A 15,040-nucleotide genomic window follows, 5' to 3' on the forward strand; every position below is an offset into this window, starting at 1 on the left:
TTACAACGTTACACAGAGGAGATTTGTCCTCATTTTCGAAGCATGAAACAAATATTTACTTCATTTATTTAAAGTTTTAACACTTTTACATGAAAACAATGCTATAAGCTTGTAAACACTTGGATGTCGTTAATAATACTGCTTGATATAGGTCCTTCTTAAATCAGAATATGCAGGACAAAGTAAAACAAAATGGACCTCGTCCTCAATATCATTCTTATCACAAACTGTACATAATCTCTGACTCTCAGGAATGTTAATATAGCGCCCATAATCTATATTAAGGCTGTGTCCTTGTATCCAGAATTTACTTAATTTTTTTTTTTTGCTCAGATATTGGCTCATTACACCTGTATCTATTCTCATTCATATAGTCTCAGGCGTATATAAAACAAGTATTATATTTTCCGTTTTGACTCTTGGATTTTACACATTCATTTTCAATACAATTCTTATACATACTTCCCAGCATCCTCTCTACTTATCTCTCTCCTCTCATCCCAACTAACATCTCGTATATGTATCAACCACTATCTCACCATTTCATTTTATTCATCCCGTTTCAGCCGCCATATCACTCCACCATCTCGTCTCAACCGCTATCTCACTTCTACAGCCATATTACTTCTACCACCATCTGGTCTCTACCACTATCTCACTTCTACCACTATCTCGTCTCAACAGCCTCTCACTTCTACCCTCATCTCGTCTCAACCGATATCTCACGTTTACCACTATCTCGTCTCATCTACCGTTTCACCTCAACCACCTTCTCTCCTTTACAACTATCTCTTATCCACAACTACGAACTCATCTCGACCACCATCTTTTACATTTAAAATCTATACATTATAAGCGTTATTATATATGTTTATAACTACATTTTAAGCGCGAAGCGCTCAGAGCCCCAAGGTTTATCATCATTGCACAATGTTTTATTCATTTATTCTTTTAATCATCTTTTTAATTATTTTGTTCTTCATTTAAGTACATTGACATATTCTTTAATAATTTCATATCTCTGTATCGTTGTAACAGTAACTTTCTATCGAGATATAGTTTGAATAGGGAAACAATAGAACAATTGTCAACTCTTCTGTTAGAAATATGATAATGTTTGTATATTGTATAGCCAATTAAGGACAAAAGAACATTAAATTCGCTGTAATTCTGATCAGCAATCTTATAACCTATAATAATGAACATCATTTTCCTTAATTGTACATTGTAGTGATATTTTTCTAAAAATATATGGATTAAATTCCACAAAGCATCTGCACATCGACATTCAATAAAATAGTGTTGATAATCATCCTTAACTTTACATATCAAACATGTATCATCCTCAATAATATTCCATCTTTTAAGCAAAATTCCATTTGGAAGGATATTATTAAATAGTTTCCATTTGTATATTTTTTCATCATTCTCTATGATGTTATTATTGATAAATTCAAATAACCCATGATAAATCGAACCAGTATTTTCTAGTTGAAAAATACCTTCCCACATACCTCTACAGTACGAAAGAGATTTCTTTTTTCTAATAAAAGCAGAATAAAGAAATTTATTATTCACATTTTGTAACTTAACACCGACACCTTTATCAAATACCAGAAGACCATAACACGTTTGTACAGTCGCACGTGCGTTATCTCCCTTCAGCTTATCTTTCCATTCTTTCGGAACAGCTTTCTTTATCTGAAATACCTTAATATTTTTCTAAATCTAGGGTCAATTGGCTAAGATAAATCTATAAAAAGCAGATCTATGTTATCACAAATTTAAAAATACAGCTTTAGAGACAAACTGCAGGTGAAAAATAAAAAGTAAACTTATAAAGAATCCTTGCTGTGTTATCAAAATAGTAGCCACAACACTAACTTTAACATTTCTATTTACTTCAGTCTTGCGACTAGTCAACCGGGAGGTAACTCATTTTGCACACTCGTTTATTAAAAATATGTATAGACTTGTTTTAGATGTGGCTGCATGAATTAGAAAGACCATACGGAAATATTGACTCAATTCATATGACACAATATAATATATTATGCAGATGTTCTAAAAATACTAAGATACATGTACCTTACATGCTGAGAAACGTAAAAGTACACTATAAATTGTTTGTTGTATAGAGAAAGAGAGTGTCGACAAAGATATTATTCCTACTATATCAAACAGTTTGTATAACGAACTCATAATTTGCTTACTTGATAATGGTGAAGTACAATATGTATCTCCGAAGTCTCATAATTCGCGCCGAGATTTCTTGTTTCGTATGTGGACATGTAAACTTTTAGCACCAAGTTTTACACGCATAAATAATAAGTACTGAATATTCATGCATAAAACACAACTGTTTTATTCCAAACTTAAACACAACTACACTAAGGAGATCAATTACAGAAAAAAATAGAAAATCGTGTACTGTGTTACGAAAACAGTAGTCACAGCACTAACGTTAGTATTTAGTTTTACGTAATAAGACTAGTCAACTGAGAGATAACTCATGACGCACAAGCAGTTTTTCTTCGAGAAAATGACAATATGATATAATAATAAACAAATATTTCATTTGAATCATATATATAATTTTATCACATAAAATATATCTAATAACGAACTTCTGATTACTGATCAGTTCATTTGCCAACTTAAAAATGTTCTGCTACATGATATTTCTTCTTGTTTCAGTTTTGGACATATGAACTGTTCATATTGGCTCTAAATACGCCGGAAAGTGACAACAAAGTTATAATTAACTTCTATAAAATAACACTATAAACAATTTTATGTATGGTTATCCGGGAGATAACATATGTACAAACATGTAGCTTCTTTCGAAACATGGTTTTAGTTATATTAAATGGATATTAAGCATTAAGAACGCATGTAAAGATATTACGTGTTACTCGATTCAGATAAACATAAGAATGGAAAAACTAACATTATGAAATAAGTGTTGCAATATTTGAAAAAAAATAAAACATAGAAACAGTGTAGTATCACGTTGATTCCTTGTTTTCGAGAACATCTTTGTAAAGAACTAAAAGTTTTAACGGTGTTTATTTGCCAACAAGGTTATTTACTAGGACATGCAATTCCGATGTTTAATGAATTACGCTGGGATCTTCTGTTTGTTTTAGTTTTGGACATATGACCCTTTAGAACTTAGTAGCACATGTATATGTAATCATCACTGACTAATCAAGTATAGGCGTGCAGTTAATTAGTACCAAAGGGAGAAGTAATACAGACACTGCCGGTCCTACTTATCGAGGCATAATGTGTCTCAGATGATGTTATTCTCCCTATCGATAGATTGTTGTTAATTTGTGGAAGTTTGTTGATTATTTTGAGTATACTTTATATCGTGTTATATCTCCGTTATTAAAGTAGTGATGTACATGGTACAAATTACATGGAGTCATAGGTATATAAATAGTTTATTGAAGTTTAAAATATGCCAACTTCCATCCAATTACAATGTATATTCACTATTTAACAACTTTACGTTATTTTTTAATGATGCAAAGACGTGTACTTATGTTTGAATGGTGAATTGTAACCTTCACATAGGAAACAATTAATGTTGGCATAAGATGAATCTTGAATTAAGTCGTTCTTTTTTAATACATAATACAATACATTTTATTTGCATTTTAACATCCACATACAAGGATCGATAGCAAATTGATAAAGAAAACGTACCATGTATCAAATAATTAAAATTAAACAAGAACAACTTATGTATTCAGCATGCCCGCTAGCCTCAGTTCAAACGACTTTTAATAAATAGACCCAAATACTGCAGAAGTTGTGGCACATTACATGAACATAACATTACTTAAAGGGACAATTCAGTCACATTAAAATTTGCACATATTTCGAAAACAAACCAGTTTTAATAGAGATTAGTTTAGTTGGTTTTACTATGGTATGCCAGAAAAGCCCACTGTAGTGAAATGTAGGTAAAATGTTCAATCTCGTTTACTGTCCGCCATTATGCATAGTGGTCGGCCCTTGCCAGTGTAGTATAGAATTGTTTGTCTAGAACTTCTCAAATCGCTCTTACAGTAGTGTGTTTACTACTGTATTTCATGGCCCTGAGATCGTCTTTTAAAAAAAATTAATGAGAACCCATTTTATATACATTAACATTATTTTCAGACATCTTCTATCGCATTCTGTTTTATTTACGCATATTTTCTTTGGAAAAAATAACAATAAAGGATCCTTGAAGTATCCGACGTCAGTAGTTATACTGAATACCTAAATTACTTTGACTTATATAATTAAAGTCAGTCAGCGAATTATCTAAACAATAAAATTCAGAAGTTGTAAACACATGTAGTCTGTGTATTTCCCTCCTTTTCTTTTGCACTGTGATACTATTCAGAAGTTCACAAACACATTGTTGTACTGTAGAAAATTGTATCCGTTTACATGTATGGCGTTGAGATTTGATAATTTCTAAGGATATCGGGATATTTCCTGCCAATATCAACGACAATAAATTAAATATATAAGCATGGGTTACAGAGTTTACATTTTTTATGTAAAAAATACTCGAAAGGATTTACCTTTTTAATGTAGAAAATAGAGCTTTCTGTCTCGTTCTAACTTTTTATCTCATTTTATTCTTTTCTTTTCCTCAACCCTCCGATCCACGCCTAATTTTCACATGCACGAATTAGCACAGAAATTGGAAAAATCTTTAAAATCTTTAAAATCTTTATTTAAACATTATATTGGAATATGCATGCCTTATTTGCATAAGACAATGAAAATATTCACGTAGAACATTATGTATCCAATGTTCTATCATCTAGTAAAATCATGATCTGCAACAATCCACGACCAATTATATAAACACTTATTGTTAATTATTCATGGTTGTATAAGTGCCAAAAAGATCTTTATTTTTCATATATCTCCATAATGTGAACAAAAAGCAAAATTCTTACCTTACATAATTGATATCTATGGAGAAACTATCATCCGTAGGTAATAACATATTTATATATGTTATATCACTTATGAGTCGCAACGACCTTGTCAAACATTTTTTATAATACACACATCATACAAGGTCTTAAAATAGATGACAAGTACAACATCAAATTATGTATAGTATACATCGTTACTTTTATCACACACATACCCATTCATGTTTGCTTGTTTGTTTGTTTGATTTATTAACGTCCTATTAACAGCTATGGTCATGTAAGGACGGCCTCCCATGTATGCGGTGGGTTGCGTGTATGTTGTGAGATGTGCGTGTTTTGGGAGACTGCGATATGTTAGTGTTGTGTCTTATGTACATAGTACAATGGACATACGCATTTTAATACAGGCATTCTTGTATAATTGTACAATTAAATAATATTCTTATGATGCTCCACCGCCAACAGAGCATAAACGATACTCATTATTTTAACAATAATTGGTGTTTAATTGTGTATATATGTATCTAATTAACACAAAAAAAACATTACAAAAAATAATTAAGTTTGCCTCTGATGCATGCACAATCAGTACTTCATACATATAGGACACAAGGGCCACGGATATTTTTCGGGATGTAATTGATTATTTTTAATAGTTTCATCTTGAAGTAAAATCAGAAGCTCAAACTTTTCAATTGTGGTAATGGTGTAAAGGAAGTAAGTTTTTTAATTGAAGAAAAAATCTTATTTGTCTGCTCCTATTTTTGATAGAGAAAGAATACCATTTGTCAGCGGTGAAGCATCTTTAAAGCTGAAATATTGTTAAAGTTTCCAATAGAAAAAGTGTTAAAAATTATTTGAAGATGTTCTTAAAACATGTAGTAAATCAACATTGTAAAGGTCTAAATAGCTGGTGCATTAGACTGTTTAGCAGTCTCAAGAACGTGAATGTGAAATTGTGAAGTAAACAAAACTTATTACATGTTTATTTTTAATGGATATCTTTTCATATTTCACGCTTAGACTTACCATGTCTTCAATACAGTAGCAATAAAACACCATCATCGTTTCGCATGATTAGTCAATAAAATTAAATTCCTAAATTTATTTAACGTCCTATTAACAGCCAGATTCACGTAAGGATGGCCTCTCGTGTATGTGGTGTCCTGCGTGTATGGGATCCATGTTTTGGGAGACTGCGGTATATTTTTTTTGTCTTGTATAGTGGTACTCTTGCACCTTTTATAGCGCTATATCAATTAAGCATGGAGCCAAAGACATCACGCAACACAACCCACCTGGCCACATTATAATGACAACGGGCATTCACTGTTTTGTAGACATACATATCACGATGTTTGACAGTATTGTTTGGTGGTTCATAATATAATAACTGCTCTTCTTCTTCATTATATATGCTCTACATGGAATTAAATACTGAGTGTGAATGAACCAAAAAAAAAACTTAATTACTTATAGCATATGCATTATTTTTGTTAATTTGACACATATCAACACGATTATGCAACAAGTATTCAAATTATGGGTATAGTTATTCTCTGTCATTGGGAATAAATAAAAGTATATATACGTACCAGAAGCTAGAAATGGCCTCCTATGACGTCTACACTACTCGCAATAGTCAGAGAGTAACGGTACCAATGTACCCAAAATTCCTTTTAGTCCTGATGTGGTGTGAATATTTAGGTCGCTATTCCATTAGATGTCTCGGAGCTTAAGGTTGTATTCTTCTGAGGTTTCAGTCCCGTTGAAGTCTCGTTTCGACATAGATCAAAGAAGTTATGAGATTTTAAGATAAAATCTATCAATATCTTTAGCAAGTTGGCAGTTGCAAATTCTGTCAAAAAATTACATTTCTATTTTTAGTAGATTTTTTTATACGGGGACTTTAAGAAATGGTCCATTTGGCGGCCATTTTGAAATTGTGTCTTTTTTCACTTTGAATAGCGCCACAGTTTTACCATTTTTTACTGAAATTGTTTTTACGTAAATCATCACTGCGCCAGTATTTTTAGCTGTATCGAACTAATTTTTGCTGTAAATCGTTACTGGGTTCGTGGTAATTAAAATAATTGAGCATTAATGTGTGAAATGATACACTTTTGTCACTTTATTTTGACATTTAATGGTAATTTGGGCACTTTTATTTTTTACTCCAAAATACTGAAAAATAACAAATATTCAAATGGGGCAAAAAAGTAAGCACACGGACCCCTTATTTTTCTGCCTGATTTAGAAAGAACAACCCTTTCCCTGTTGATATGCAAAATATGAACAAAAGTTTAATACCAGAACTTTTTCTATAAAGGGTTAAATTTGGCAAAAATGGCTGAAAATGGTGCATTTTTTAGCTCAAAATTAAGGGGTAGAGGTAGCATATGTTGTTATTCTGAGAAAAAATATTAGTCTTATTAATCAAAACTGGTATGTTTTTAAAGAAGACTACTGGAAAATAAATTCTACAAACATCCATACATATCAAACACCTCGATAGGAAATTATGGCTTTAATCTCTTGTGTATATGGTCAAAACCGCAAAATTCCCATAAAATCCAATATTTTGTCAACTAGGTATCTTTGAGTGACAATATCTCAAAAACGAGCACACGGACATATGTTTTTTCTTCCATTTTCGTTTATAACATGAACTCCTATTTCCAAAAATCTATATGAGAAAAAAAGTTTAATACAAGAAAATTTTGACTTCTCAGAGGAGTACATCCTTAAGATGTTTTAATACAGGTATTATAAGAACAACCGATAAAGATATGCTTGAATGAACATCGCGATGTTATGCTGTGTAGTTGTGGTACAATATCATGATATATTTCAGTGTATGAACGGAACTGTCGAATCACGCTGATTTTATAAGTCGTCCAAGATCTTTCCAATGTTATTCTTTATATATTCATCTTTGTTTTGGTTTTAGATTGATGCTAAGGGCACACAATAGTTCCACAACACTGCAGGTAGGTTGTACGAAATATATCTGCTGCCTCAATTGCATGATCAAAAGGACAATAGTTTCACTATACAAGAAGACACAATACGGATATACCAGTCTTCCAAAATACGCACCACACGCTTCATACACACTTCACACCACATTCATGGGGGCGTCCTTAATTACATGACCATGGCTCTTACTAGGATGATAATTTAATCAATCAAACAAAAACATAGTTTTACTTCCGCGAAAAAAAGCTAAGAGCAATCCCCTCGAACCCGTGTTGACACGCATACAGGTAAGGGAGCTGGGCGTAGTTTGTCGACATAAAATACCTTTCAAATAATGTTGATCTAATTTGTATTTTAATGATTATATTTCTGCATTTACATGATTTTCTATTAGTTTAGAAACAGTGACATTTCTCACAAGTATTATGTATTTAATATGTCTGTTTCACAAAAACTTTACGAAACAAATTTGACAACGTTATTGTAGTATAATATGTATATACTGCAAAACCGCATGCATGAAAAATGTATTTCACAATTGTTCACCAATTCACAATCGGATAAAAACATGAATAATTATGACGTTTGTAATATACACAGAGGATGTCGCTATTCAAATATATTGCGTGACAGTGTCAAATTAACCATATTACGTGTTATACTGAAAGAGACTAGAAAGCATTACACACTAACAATATCTGGCTATATTATCAGCAGTACGCACAAACAAGCACACGAACGTCACATTTTACCCTGTATATATATTTTTTCTCATATCTACACGTGTAATACTGGCTATTCTAGGGCAATACTATATTAAATATAAACATCAAAGTTTCCATTTTACTACAACTTAATCCTTTTTATTGCTTTTTCTGTGCAACTAACATATGTAATTGCTTTAAAAGATCAATTGTTTTGATAATTCCATTGTAATTGTTGTAATGTTTTACAAAGTTTTGAATATTGTTTTGCAAAATTTTCATTTGTTTTTTTATTACATTTTTTATCTGTTTTTTTAAACTTGAATTCTGCAGGTTTTGCTATTTATCATTACTATTTTTCCGTTCAGTTTTCTGCATATTTGACAGACTTTTTGCAGAATTTTGAATATATTTCTTTGCAAAATTCTCAACTGAATTTTGCATTTTCTAATCGTTTTTTTTACAACAAGAATTCTGCAGTATTTACTATATACAATGTATTATTACTTTTTTTCCGTTCAATTTCTGCATGTTTGACATTTTGTTTTTTGCAAATTTAGCATATTAACATGTTAGCAGTGTTTTAGTATGTTAAATAGCGTGTTAGCAGTGTTTTAACATGTTAAATCCAGCAATTAAGCATGTTTAATAGCATGATACCATGTTAAAATCGGTAATCTAAAAAAATCGCTGTAAATATCCAATTGAACATGGCAAACTAATATAAAAATCACACGATACCTTACGCAGCCTCGCTCTGAGAAAATTTCGAAAGCAGATTTTTACGAAAATATGGGATGCTTAAATTGTAAACGTGCAAAAATGGCTACCGTTGCAACACAGACGGTGAGAAAGACCTCAGTTGTGGATATATCTCTAGATATACAGGAGGTATGTAAACAATTTTCTTAAACGTTTCATAATTGTTCTTTTACAATAGTTTTTTTTTTATAAAAATATATCTTTTTTAATTATTTTTGTAGAACCCCATTCCATCTCCTGAAATTGTGGATGTAACAGTGCATCACAGACCCATAGATCGCCTACACAAGCTTGCTATAATGAACAGCTACAGGATAAAGACTGGAAGTTAGTATCTTTTTTCTTAATAGTTTTATATATCGTTTTCTTCTAGATTTTTTTACATAATCCTTAAAGTGGCAAAAAAATCTTTTTTTGTTTTTCACAGACCTTTACTTAATACTGTTCAGGGAGTTGGAAGACGACGAGAGGGCCCTTGAAAATTTTGAAACGTTTCACAAACATTTTTTTATGTAAAATAAAATAAAATAAAAGATAAGAAAAACTGATATATTGTTTTTTATTTTTAATAACAAAACATGTTAAACATGAGTTATTGTCAAAATGATTGACGATGACAGTGAGAAATCCAAATGGGTATGGTTTGGTCAGAAATTACCCCGAGGAGAAATTGTTTACTTTTGTCAAGTTTTCGCTATCTTTACTGTCATCTGCAGTAGCATATACAATCTGACCGTCGACGATCACCTAGACAATCTGAGTACAGGTGATCCCCTAGACTCTGTATGGATTTCTCTGTTGAGCAGTAGCATAGGATATCTGATTCCAGGTCCTACTATGAAAAGAAGAAATGTTTTACATACTAGAAATTGTCATAGACAATTTGGCGGGCTTTTCACTATATTTAGTTTACAATACCGTCATTGCCAGGTAAGTTAAGAACTAGGTAATGCATGGGTTTTGAAGTTGTAACCAATAAATGACCTTGACTTTCAGTCCTGAATAAAAGTGTTTTAGTGAAGATCTGCATGAAGTTTGATCAGCCGAAGAGAACTCTCATCTTAATTCAATATTTCCAAATTCGTTCGAGCAAATGATAATGAGATCGAATGCGCCTTAACGTCATCTGACTTGCGGTGTTGTTAAGTATATATACCCCGGTATGTATATTTAAACTCTGGACCCCTGTGACCTTTAACGTATGAAGACTCTTATCATTTAGGTTATTGTTGAGTCATTTAAAGATTTGAACATATTTGACTCATGTGACCTTGAATATGGGTCAAGGTCATTCCTAGTATCTGACATTATAGCCCATCCCCTGGACATCTTATATATGAAATATGAAGATCCTAGACCTTACAGAACTTCAGGAGAAAGTTTTCAAGTTTATTGTTGAAAACAGGACCTTTAACATTTGACCCTTACCGAAAACCGGAAGTTGCCATTTTTTGTAATAACATGTAGAGAGAAAAAGTTTACGCTTAAGATTATCTGCAAAAAATATTATTGGATGAAATCTGTGAAAAGAACTGTTAGTGAGTTATAAGCGTTTTTAGATTTTAAGATATGACGTCATAGCGGCCATTTTGTTTTTTGATGAAGATGAAAATCATATCAAACGTTAGAGAACATTAGAGGGGTCTTTTCTATAGCAATTGCAGACTATATTAGTCATTCAGTTCGACAATATATAATGTTAAACATTTTGGCGGGAATTTAGCAAAGATCAAAGGATTGTTCAAAATGGCATACGGCATTAACCGGAAGTGCTATCGAAAAATAAAAGACACCAAATTCATCAGAATGACATTCTGCATCGATATATAAAATGAAATTTCGCAAAATAAAAAAAATAAAAATTCGTGAACTTTGACCTCATGGCGAACTTTTTAGTTTGACCTTTGACCTAATTGCTGTAATTGAATAAAAGTTAGTCTTTTATACGATCTACATAAAACATCAAAAATATTTGCTGTATCTTAAACGGTTTTTTGAGTTATGGCTGTTTTAAACTTTTTAGGTATGACGTCATGGCGGCCATCTTGGATTTTTGACCTACTTAAAAATGTTGCGGTCACCCCTTCAACTCATGCCATACAATATAACAATAAGACCATTGGCATACCTCTTACCATTTTGAAGATCTTTTGGACACAAAAAAAAGTGTAGAAGAATAATAATAATAATAATAATAACTAGAAATTGTCACCGGGACAATTTGACGGGCTTTTCACCTAAAAGCTATTTCGTTCAAGGTCATTTATAAAACACTTGGTAGCGCTTAGTTTCAACGTACCAAAAGTCCAATACCAGGTCTTAGGCCCTTCAGAACTTTACAATAAGTCATTTGAAGATTTTAGGATTGTTAGCCCGAGTGCCCTTTGATATAGTTCAAGGTCAGTCACATTAACGAACTTGGTAGGCATTTATGTTAGCATGCTTCGTGCTTAATATTAGGTCTCTAGGCCTTCTAGAAATTGAGAAGAAGATTTTTTAATCATTTTGTCGAAAAATTGCATTTTTGAACTTTGTCCCTTATTTCCAACCAGAAGTTGACGTTTTACAGAAAAGTGGTAAGTAAATAAATTGTTCCATTTTTGATTCTACATAACATATCCAAATATAAAAGTAATTGGCTTTGTAGTTAACGAGCTACGGCTGTCTCAATGAGCTGAATTTTCACTGGATCAGTTTCATAGCTCTAAAATCACAAGCACTCTGTGACCTTGGATGAAGGTCAGGCTCGTTTATTTTTTCAAACCTGATAGTCATCTACATAAGCATGCTTCATGCACAATATCAAGCCTCTATAACATGTAGAACTTGACAAGGAGTTGTTTTCGTGATTTTCACCGAAAACGGCGAATTTCCATTATGAGTCAATGATCAACCGGAAGTTGACATTTTAGAGAAAAATGTACGATTACAAAGTTTCTCAGTATGTTATTCTACATCACATATAATAAAATGAAAGAAATTGGCTCAGTGGTTAACGAGTTATGGCTGTCTAGGTTAAACCGGAAGTGATGTCATTGCGGCCATATTTGAATTTGAATCAACACCATATTAACAAAAAACGGTCACGGTGATAAGTTAAAGATTTTGTGTGAGTTTAGGCTTGAATCGGACAGGTGGAATCAGAGGAGATGTTTAAAATATAATTGTCGAAATTTGCAAAAAAATCTTAGTTAAATATTAATTACGTCATAAAAAATTAATTAGTGGACCAATTTGATTTTTGAAGACATCCAAACCTTCAAAATGACATCCGGAATCGATGTATTGAAAAAAGTTGGAGAAAAGAGGAAGAATGAAAAATAATCTAAAAATAGTCACTTTTGGTAAACTTTGACCTAATAGCGAGCTTTTTAACGAGACATATTTTGTGGAAACATGTCATGGGTAAAAAGCTAGATATGTTCATTCCCTACAATAAAATACCTTCAGATTTGAAAAAGCTTTCATACTTTTTGAGTTATAGCATTTTTTGTGTTTTATGGTTTTACGTCATGGCGGCCATTTTGGATTTTTTGACCTACTTAATTATGTTCGTGGAACACCTTCAGATGCATGGTTTAAACATACTGAAATCATTTTTATCCTATGTCTTACCGTTTGACCGATAGAGCGGTCACAAAAACAGGAAGAAGAATAATAATAATAAGAATAAGAACTAGAAATTGTCACCGGGACAATTTGACGGGCTTTTCACCTAAAAGCTACTTCGTTCAAGGTCATTTATAAAACACTTGGTAGCGCTTAGTTTCAACGTACCAAAAGTCCAATACCAGGTCATAGGCCTTTCAGAACTTTACAATAAGTCATTTGAAGATTTTTAGGATTGTTAGCCCGAGTGCTCTTTGATATAGGTCAAGGTCAATCACATTAACAAACTTGGTAGGCATTTATGTCAGCATGCTTCATGCTTAATATTTGGTCTCTAGGCCTTCTAGAAATTGAGAAGAAGATTTTTTAATGATTTTGTCGAAAAATTGCATTTTTGAACTTTGTCCCTTATTTCCAACCGGAAGTTGACGTTTTACAGAAAAGTTGTAGCAAAATGAATTGTTTCATTTTTAATTCTACATAACATATCCAAAAATGAAAGTAATTGGCTTTGTGGTTAACGAGCTACGGCTGTCTCAATGAGCTGAATTTTCACAGGATTATTTTCATAGCTCTACAATCACACGCACTCTGTGACCTTGGATGAAGGTCAGGCTCGTTTATTTTTTCAAACCTGATAGTCACCTACCTAAGCATAATTCATGCACAATATCAAGCCTCTATACCATGTAGAACTTGACAAGAAGTTGTTTTTGTGATTTTCACTGAAAACGGCGAATTTGCATTATGAGTCAATGATCAACCGGAAGTTGACACTTTAGAGAAAAATGTACAATTACAAAGTTTCTCAGTATGCAATTCTACATCACATATAACAAAATGAAAGAAATTGGCTCAGTGGTTAACGAGTTATGGCTATCTTCGTTAAACCGGAAGTGACGTCATCGCGGCCATATCTGAATTTGAATCAACCCCATATTAACAAGAACTGGTCACGGTGATAAGTGGAAAATCTTGTGTGAGTTTGGGCTTGATCGGACTGGTTGAATCAGAGAAGTTGTTTAAAATATAATTGTCGAAATTTGCAAAAAATTCTTAGTTAAATATTAAATACGTCATAAAAAATTAATTAGTGAATCAATTTTAAGTTTGAAGACATTAAAATCTTCAAAATGGCATACTGCATCGATGTAATGTAAAAAAATGACGAAAATTGAATAATAAAAAATTTCTAAAAATAGTCACTTTTTTGTAAACTTTAACCTCTAGCGAGCTTTTTAACGAGACATTTTTTGTGGAAACATGTCATGAGTAAAAGTTAGATATGTTCATTCCCTACAATAAAATACCTTCAGATTTACAATAGCTTTCATATTTTTTGAGTTAGAGCAGTTTTTGTGTTTTTAGGTTTTACGTCATGGCGGCCATTTTGGATTTTTTGACCTACTTCATTTTGTTCATGGATCACCTTTAAATGTTTGATTTAAACATACTGTAATCATTTTTATCCTATGTCTTACCGTTTGACCGATACAGCGTTCACAAAAACAGGAAGAAGAATAATAATAAGAATAATAATAAGAATAAGAAACTTAACGAAAACAATAGGTCTTTTCACCAAAAAGTGAAAAGCCCTAATAAGAAACTTAACGAAAACAATAGGTCTTTTCACCAAAAAGTGAAAAGCCCTAAAAACAGAACAAAAACAATAGGTCTTTTCACCACATGGTGAAAAGCCCTAAATACACTTGAAATTAATAAAATGAAAAGTGATGAAGAATTCCAAAGAGGATTATTAAAGGTATGTATTGATAGTTAGATAGATGGCGGAGATATGGCCTATAGCCCAGAATGCAACATTTCAAGATGGCTGCCGGAAATTGACAATATTGCTACCCTGCATCTCAATAAAACGGTTAAAAACCTTTTAAATCATTATTAAACATTTATATTTCAATGCGTATAGTTCAATGTTTAAATCTCGTCATAGACATTCTTACTTGTTTGTAAAAAAATCGCTGTAAATATCCAATTGAACATGGCAAACTAATATAAAAAAACACACGATATCTT

Source organism: Argopecten irradians, chromosome 16 (genome assembly GCF_041381155.1).
Source record: "Argopecten irradians isolate NY chromosome 16, Ai_NY, whole genome shotgun sequence".
Taxonomy (NCBI): Eukaryota; Metazoa; Mollusca; class Bivalvia; order Pectinida; family Pectinidae; genus Argopecten; species Argopecten irradians.